Here is a 9,466-nt window from a genome sequence, read left to right on the forward strand (position 1 = left end):
GCCAGAAACATGTTCTGTTCTGGCATTGAACGCCAGACAGATGCTCCTTACTGGCGTTTAAACGCCAGTGAGATCCTCCTCCAGGGTGTGATTTTTTTCTGCTATTTTTGATTCTATTTTCAATTTTTATATTTATTTTGTGACTCCACATGATTATGAACCTAATAAAACATGAAATAACAATAAAAATAAAATTAGATAAATAAAAATTGGGTTGCCTCCCAACAAGCGCTTCTTTAATGTCAATAGCTTGATAGTGGGCTCTCATGGAGCCTCATAGATGTTCAGAGCATTGTTGAGACTCCCCAACACCAAACTTATAGTTTGGATATGGGAGTTCAACACCAAACTTAGAATTTGGTTGTGGCCTCCCAACACCAAACTTAGAGTTTGACTGTGGGGGCTCTGGTTGACTCTGTTTTGAGAGAAGCTTACTGTGCCTCTTTTCCATGTTTACAAAAGGATGACCTTGAGTTTTAAACACAAGGGAGTCTTCATTCAATTGAAGGACTAGTTCGCCTCTATCAACATCAATCACAGCTCTTGCTGTGGCTAGGAAGGGTCTTCCAAGGATGATGGATTCATCCTCATCCTTTCCAGTATCTAGGACTATAAAATCAGCAGGGATGTAAAGGCCTTCAACCTTTACTAACACATCCTCTACTTGTCCATAAGCCTGTTTTCTTGAATTATCTGCCATCTCTAATGAGATTTTAGCAGCTTGCACCCCAAAGATTCCCAGTTTCTCTATTACAGAGAGGGGCATGAGGTTTATCCCTGACACAAGGTCACACAGAGCTTTTTCAAAGATCATGGTGCCTATGGTACAAGGTATTAGGAACTTTCCAGGATCCTGTTTCTTCTGAGGCAATGTCAGTTGATCCAGATCACTTAGTTCATTGGTGAACAAGGGAGGTTCATCTTCCCAAGTCTCAATACCAAATAATTTGGCATTCAACTTCATGATTGCACCAAGGTACTTGGTAACTTGCTCCTTAGTAATATCCTCATTCTCTTTAGAAGAGGAATACTCATCAGAGCTCATGAATGGCATAAGGAGGTTTAATGGAATCTCTATGGTCTCTAAATGAGCCTCAGATTCCTTTGGTTCCTCAAAGGGAAACTCCTTATTGATCACTGGACGTCCCAGGAGGTCTTCCTCCTTGGGATTCACATCCTCCTCCTCTTTTGTGGTTTCGGCCATGATGGTCATTTCAATGGCCTTGCACTCCCCTTTTGGATTTTCTTCTGTATTGCTTGGGAGAGTACTAGGAGGGATTTTAGTGACTCTTTTACTCAGCTGGCCCACTTGTGCCTCCAAATTTCTAATGGAGGACCTTGTTTTATTCATGAAACTTACAGTGGTCTTAGATAGATTAGAGACTAAGTTTGCTAAATTAGAGGTATTTTGTTCAGAGTTCTCTGTCTGTTGCAGGGTGGATGATGGAAAAGGTTTACTATTGTTAAACCTATTTCTTCCACCATTATTAAAGCCTTGTTGAGGCTTTTGTTGATCCTTCCATGAGAGATTTGGGTGATTTCTCCATGAGGGATTATAGGTGTTTTCATATGGTTCACCCATGTAATTCACCTCTGCTATTGCAGGGTTCTCAGGATCATAAGCTTCTTCTTCAGAAAATGCCTCTTGAGTACTGTTGGATGCAGCTTGCATTCCATTCAGACTCTGAGAAATCATATTGACTTGCTGAGTCAATATGGCATTCAGAGTATCAATTTCAAGAACTCTTTTCTTCTGAGGCGTCCCATTACTCACAGGATTCCTCTCAGAAGTGTACATGAACTAGTTTTTAGCAACCATGTCAATGAGTTCTTGAGCTTCTGCAGGCGTTTTCTTTCGGTGAATGGATCCACCTGCAGAAGTATCCAATGACATCTTTGATAGCTCAGATAAACCATCATAGAATATATCCAGGATGGTCCATTCTGAAATCATGTCAGAAGGACACTTTTTGGTCAGTTGCTTGTATCTCTCCCAAGCTTCATAGAGGGATTCACCTTCTTTCTGTCTGAAGGTTTGAACATCCACTCTAAGCTTGCTCAGTTTTTGAGGAGGAAAGAACTTGGCTAAGAAAGCCGTGACCAGCTTATCCCAAGAGTTCAGGCTATCTTTGGGTTGAGAGTCCAACCACACTCTAGCTCTGTCTCTTACAGAAAAAGGGAAAAGCATCAGCCTGTAGACTTCAGAATTTACTCCATTAGTCTTAACAGTATCACAGATCTGCAAGAATTCAGTTAAGAACTGAAAAGGATCTTCAGATGGAAGTCCATAAAACTTGCAGTTCTGCTGCATCAGAGAAACTAATTGAGGTTTCAGCTCAAAATTGTTTGCTCCAGTGGTAGGGATGGAGATGCTTCTTCCATGTAAATTGGAATTAGGTGCAGTAAAGTCACCAAGCATCCTCCTTGCATTATTATTATTTTTGGCTGCCATCTTCTTCTTGTTCGAAAATTTCTGAAAGGTGCTTGCTGGATTGTTGTAATTTAACTTCTCTTAGTTTCCTCTTCAGAGTCCTTTCAGGTTCTGGATCTGCTTCAACAAGAATATTCTTGTCTTTGCTCCTGCTCATATGAAAAAGAGGGAACAGAAAAATAATACTAATAGGGATCATTTTTACCATAGTATAGAGGTCCCTGTGTGAGTAGAAGAAAAGAAGAAGAAAAGAATATAATGTAAGAAAAGAAACACAAGGGTGAGGAGAGTAGAGATGTGGGATGAAGAGAAGTGTTAGTAGATGAATAAATAAATAGAAGGAGATGAGAGAGAAAGAGAATTTTCGAAAATTATTTTTGAAAAATGGTTAGTGATTTTTGAAAATAGTTTTTGAAAAAGGTTAGTAATTTTCGAAAATTAGGAATAAAATTAAAATTAAAATTTAAAATAATTAGTTAATTAAAAAGAATTTTTGAAAAAGAGGGAGATATTTTCGAAAATTAGAGAGAGAGGGTTAGTTAGGTAGTTTTGAAAAAGATAAGAGACAAACAAAAAGTTAGTTAGTTAGTTGAAACAAATTTGAAAATCAATTTTGAAAAGATAAGAAGATAAGAAGTTAGAAAATATATTTTAAAATCAAATTTTTGAAAAAGATATGATTTTGAAAAAGATAAGATAATAAGATATTTTTGAAAAGATATGATTGAAATTAGTTTTGAAAAAGATTTGATTTTTAAAATCACAATTAATGACTTGATTCACAAGAAATCACAAGATATGATTCTAGAACTTAAAGTTTGAATCTTTCTTAACAAGTAAGTAACAAACTTGAAATTTTTGAATCAAAACATTAATTGATGATGTTATTTTCGAAAATTATGTGGTAAAGATAAGAAAAAGATTTTTGAAAAATATTTTTTAAAATTTTCGAAAATAACTAAGAAAAATGAAAAAGATTTGATTTTTGAAAAAGATTTTGAAAAGATAAGATTTTTAAATTGAAAATTTGATTTGACTCATAAAAACAACTAGATTTTTAAAATTTTTGAAAAAGTCAAATCTAATTTTCGAAATTTATAAGTGAAAAAAAAAGAAAGATATTTTTTTATTTTTGAATTTTTAATGATGAGAGAGAAAAACATGAAAAAGACTTAATGCATGAAAATTTTGGATCAAAACAATGAATGCATGCAAGAATGCTATGAATGTCAACATGAACACCAAGAACACTTTGAAGATCATGATGAACATCAAGAACATATTTTTAAAAAATTTTCAATGCAAAGAAAATATGCAAGACACCAAACTTAGAAATCTTTCATGTTCAGACACTATGAATGAAAAAATGCACATGAAAAACAAGAAAAGACACAAAACAAGAAAACATCAAGATCAAACAAGAAGACTTACCAAGGACAACTTGAAGATCATGAAGAACACCATGAATGCATGATTTTTTTCAAAAAATGCAAGATGAACATGCAATTGACACCAAACTTCAAATCTGACTCAAGACTCAAATAAGAAACACAAAATATTCTTGATTTTTTTATGATTTTATGATTTTTTTTTGGATTTTTTGAAAATTAATGTGAAAAAGAAAAATAAGGATTCTAAAATTTTTAATATGAATTCCAAAATTTTTAATAAGAAACACAAAATTTTTTTTGCATTCTTAGTCTAAAGCTCCAATCTGAGGGTTAGACATGGCTTAATAGCCAGTCAAGCTTTAGCATGTAACATCAAAATATACTACTCATTACTTATCAAATTAACTTACCAAACTCGAACAATCCCTGACAATGGCGCCAAAAACTTGATGCACGAAATTGTGATCTCAGGCAACGGCGCCAAAAACTCTGTACGCACGTCTTAATAAATTGTTTTTCATTCACAACTTCGATACAACTAACCAGCAAGTGCACTGGGTCGTCCAAGTAATAAACCTTACGTGAGTAAGGGTCGATCCCACGGAGATTGTCGGCTTGAAACAAGCTATGGTCACCTTGTAAATCTCAGTCAGGTGGATAATAATTGATTATGGAGTTTTCGAAATTAATAATAAATAAACAGAAAATAAAGATAGAGATACTTATGTAAATCATTGGTGAGAATTTCAGATAAGCGTATAGAGATGCATTCGTTCCTCTAAACTTCTGCTTTCCTGCTGTCTTCATCCAATCAATCCTACTCCTTTCCATGGCTGGCTTTATGTAAGGACATCACCATTATCAATGGCTACTTTTCATCCTCTCTGGAAAATGGTCCGATGTGCTGTCACTGCATGGCTAATCATCTGGAGGCATCACCGTGGTCAATGGCTGCATCCTATCCTCTTGTGAAAATGGTCCAAATGCTCTGTCACAGCACGGCTAATCATCTGAGGTTCTCGATCATACTGGAATAGGATTCACCCTCCTTTTGCGTCTGTCACTACGCCCAGCACTCGCGAGTTTGAAGTTCGTCACAGTCATTCAATCCCAGAGTCTTACTCAGAATACCACAGACAAGGTTTAGACTTTCCGGACTCTTATGAATGCCGCCATCAATCTAGCTTATACCACGAAGATTCTGATTAAGAGATCCAAGAGATACTGATTCAATCTAAGGTAGAACGGAAGTGGTTGTCAGGCACGCGTTCATAGGGAATGATGATGATTGTCATGTTCATCACATTCATGTTGAAGTGTGAATGAATATCTTAGAAGCGGAATAAGTTGAATTGAATAGAAAAACAGTAGTACTTTGCATTGATTCATGAGGAACAGCAGAGCTCCACACCTTAATCTATGGAGTGTAGAAACTCTACCGTTGAAAATACATAAGTGAAAGGTTCAGGCATGGCCGAAGGGCCAGCCCCCAAAATGTGATCACAGGATCAAAAATACAATCCAGGATGTCAAATACAATAGTAAAAAGTCCTATTTATACTAAACTAGTTACTAGGGTTTACAGAAGTAAGTAATTGATGCATAAATCCACTTCCGGGGCCCACTTGGTGTGTGCTTGGGCTGAGGTTGAAGTTTTCACGTGGAGAGGTCATTCTTGGAGTTGAACGCCAGTTTGTATCGTATTTCTGGCATTCAACTCTGGCTTGTAACGTGTTTCTGGCGTTTAAGTCCAGACAGCAGCGTAGAACTGGCGTTCAATGCCCTTTTACGTCATCTAAACTCGGCCAAAGTATGAACTATTATATATTTCTGGAAAGCCCTGGATGTCTACTTTCCCACGCAATTAGAAGCGCGCCATTTTGAGTTCTGTAGCTCCAGAAAATCCACTTTGAGTGCAGGGAGGTCAGAATCCAACAGCATCAGCAGTCCTTCTTCAACCTCTGAATCTGATTTTTGCTCAAGTCCCTCAATTTCAGCCAGAAAATACCTGAAATCAAGAAAAACACACAAACTCATAGTGAAGTCCAGAAATGTAAATTTAACATAAAAACTAATAAAAACATCCCTAAAAGTAACTAGATCCTACTAAAAACATACTAAAAATAATGCCAAAAAGCGTATAAATTATCCGCTCATCACGCGCGGTCGCGTCAGTCATGCGGCCGCGTCGCTGCTTCTTCGCGCTTGGCATGCAGCCGCGTCGCCCATGCGATCGCGTGGCTGCCAGTCTTTAAAAACTCCGTTTTATGCTTTCCTTCCATTTTTGTATGTTTCCTTTCCATCCTTTGAGTCATTCCTGCCTTAGAAGATCTGAAACTACTCAACACACTAATTACGGCATCGAATGGAAATAAAGGTAATTAAAATAATTAATTTTAAAGCATAGGAAACATGTTTTTCACATACATCACATAATAAGGAAGGGAAAGTAAAACCATGCAATTAATATGAATAAGTGGGTGAAGGATTGAATAAATCACTCAGATTAAGCACAAAATATATCATAAAATATGGGTTTATCATAATCGCCTTTTTCTTTCACTTAGTCAACCTCTAACGATGAAGGAAATTCAAGTGAGCAAAATCAACTTAAGTTCACAAGTCCTAATCAAGCCTAAGCCAACTAGCAAATCTCAATCACTAATCAACAAAGGAATTTTGATAACTCAAGAGTCTCTAATTGATCAATCCAAGCTAAGAATATAAAAATCTAATTTAAAATCCAACCAGGCATTTTATCAAACACTTGGAAGGAATAACATAAAAAACATAGAAAAGTAACAAGGAATATTAAAATTAAACAACCAATTACAAGCATCAATAACAAAAATTAAAGAAAGCAATCATAAATATGGAAACATAAATTGCATTAATATGGATCAAAGGAAACGTAACATAAGAGTTCATAAACTAAATTGGCAATATAAGGAAATCAATGATAGAACTAGACAAACCAAAGTACTAGAACAAATGAAAGTAGAAGAACACTAAATAACAGCAAGGTAGAAATCTGAAATTGAGATAAGCTAAACCTAAAAAACCCTAAAACCTAAAGAGAGGAGAGAGCCTCTCTCTCTAGAAAACTATATCTAAACCTAACTAATGTGAATGAAAGTGTGAATGATTGATTCCCCTTTCCAGCTAAACTCTGCAGTCTCTAATCAGTATTTTCGGGCCTGAAACTGGGTCCAAAGCAGCCCAGAAATCGCCCCCAGTATTTTATGTAAATTGCAGCACGCGACGCTCATCGCGTATACGCATCGATGGAATTTTCACCTGGCCACGCGTAGGCGTCAGCCATGCGTATGCGTCACTGCCAGCTTCTCAAAACTCCAATTTCTTGTGTTCCTTCCACTTTTGCATGCTTCCTTTCCATCCTCTAAGCCTTTCCTGCCCTATAAAAGGTAAAAACAATTAACACACGTATCACGGCATCGAATGGTAATAAGAGAGGATTAAAAATTAGCAAATTTAAGGTCAAAGAAACATATTTTCAATCATAGCACAATATTAGGAAGGAAAATGTAAAACAGGCGAATTATATGCATAAGTATGAGAATAATGGATAAAATCCGCTCAATTCAATACAAAATAAATCGTAAAATAGCGGTTTATCAGATCTGTGCGTACGCACAAGCATGTGTGCACACGCACAAAAGGTGAAACAGGGAAGGTGTGCATTCACATAAGGTGTGCGAATGCTCAGAATAGAGAGGGGATTAAGAAGTGTGCGTACGTACAAGCGTATGTGTACGCACAGAAGACTCTTTTTTTAAAAAAGGGAAGAATCATGTGTGCGTGCTGATAAATCCCTATTTTATGATTCGTCTTGTGCTCAATTTGAGTGTTTTTATCAATTCTTCACCCACTTATTCATATGAATTTCATGGTTTTACTTTCCCTTCCTTATTTTATGATATATGTGAAAAACATGTTTTCTATGCTTTAAAATATTAAATTTAATTATCCTTTATCACCATTCGATGCCGTGATTTGTGTGTTAAGTATTTTCAGACTTCATAGGGCAGGAATGGCTTAAAGGATAGAAAGGAAACATAAAAAAATGGAAGGAAAGCAAAAAATGGAGTTTTGAAGAAAAAGCAGTGACCCGAACGCATGGATGACGCGGACGTGTGCCTAGCGCGAAACGGCATCGACGCGAATGCATGACAGACGCGGACGCGTGACCGGCGCGTACGCGTGACAAGAAAAAACTCCAGACCACGCGAACGCGTAACCCACGCGTACGCGTGACAGACGCCACGTGCTGGAATCTGCAGAAAACGCCCTTAGCGATTTCTGGGCCCCTTTTTGGCCCAGATTCAAGCCAGAAACATAGAATATAAGCCAGAAAATGGAGGAATCAAGAGAGACATTTTTTTTACAACATTCAATATACACAATTTTAGGTTTTAGATGTAGCTTTTTAGAGAGAGAGGTTCTCTCCTCTCTCTTAGGTTTTAGGATTAGGATTCCTTTTATTTTATGATTATTACTTCAATGCCAGGTTCAATATTTCTTTTAATTTATGTTTCTCTTCTACTTTTATTTATTCCAATGCTTTTACTTGTTAATGTTCCAATTTAGCTTATGAACCTTTCCATGTTAGATTTGAATATTCTATTTAATATAGTTCGAGGTATTTCAGACTTATGATTGGTTTCTTTAATGTTATTGATGCTTCTAATTAATTCAAATTATTTTCATTCGAGTAGATTTTCTTCCCTTTTAGTTTTGGTAGAGTAATTGGTAACACTTAAGTTATCAAACTCAGCAGTTGATTAGAAATTAGGATTGCGGATTGATTTGCACCCCTCCAAAGCTAGTCTTTCCATAGGAGTTGACTAGGACTAAGGAATCAAATTAATTAGTCCACTTAACTTTCCTTTATTCAGTAAGGGTTAACTAAGTGGGAGCAAAAATCTAATTCTCATCACGCCTGATAAGGATAACTAGGATAGGATTCCCAATTCTCATACCTTGCCAAGAGTTTACTTTATAATTATTAATTTATTTTTCTTGCTATTTAAATTACCTGTTCATTATTCCAAAAAACCAAAAATATACAATTTCCCATAACCAATAATAAATCATACTGCCCTGAAATTCCTTGAGAGACGACCCGAGGTTCGAATACTTCGGTTATAAATTTTATTGGGTTTTGTTACTTGTGACAACCAAGTTTTTGTACGAAAGGATTCTCTGTTGGTTTAGAAACTATACTTGCAACGCGATTATATTTTTATAAAAATTCTTTACCGATAGAAAATACGATCGTTCACGTGCGCACACAGGTCCGTTCGCACGCAAAAGGGAAAAAAGAAGGGGATGCGGACTCACATGATGTACGAGCGCTGCGAACAGGATGGGTATAAGCTAGCGTGCGCACGCACAGGGAGGTGCGTGCGCACAGAACGCAAAAATTGGGGTTACATGTGTGCGCACAAGCTGGTGCGCACGCACAGAACGCAAAATGCAAAGGGATGCCCACGCACAAGGCATGCGAGCGCTCCAAACAAGGGCTGTGCAGGATGGTGTATGTACGCATAGAGTGGTGCGTGCGCACAGATTGCAAAATTTCGTTGTTGTGTGCGTGCGCACAGTGGTGTGCGCACGCACATGC

The 9,466-nt window shown here is 36.9% G+C and overlaps 1 non-coding gene across 1 annotated transcript; it reads left to right on the forward strand.

Annotated features, from left to right (window-relative positions):
• Positions 1-1,947: 1,947 nt before the first annotated feature.
• LOC112752782 (small nucleolar RNA R71) lies at positions 1,948-2,056 on the forward strand. The gene has a single exon (XR_003177198.1). It is a non-coding gene; the product is annotated as a small nucleolar RNA R71 (small nucleolar RNA).
• The last annotated feature ends 7,410 nt before the right edge of the window (positions 2,057-9,466 follow it).

Source organism: Arachis hypogaea, chromosome 15 (assembly GCF_003086295.3).
Source record: "Arachis hypogaea cultivar Tifrunner chromosome 15, arahy.Tifrunner.gnm2.J5K5, whole genome shotgun sequence".
NCBI classification, from domain to species: Eukaryota; Viridiplantae; Streptophyta; class Magnoliopsida; order Fabales; family Fabaceae; genus Arachis; species Arachis hypogaea.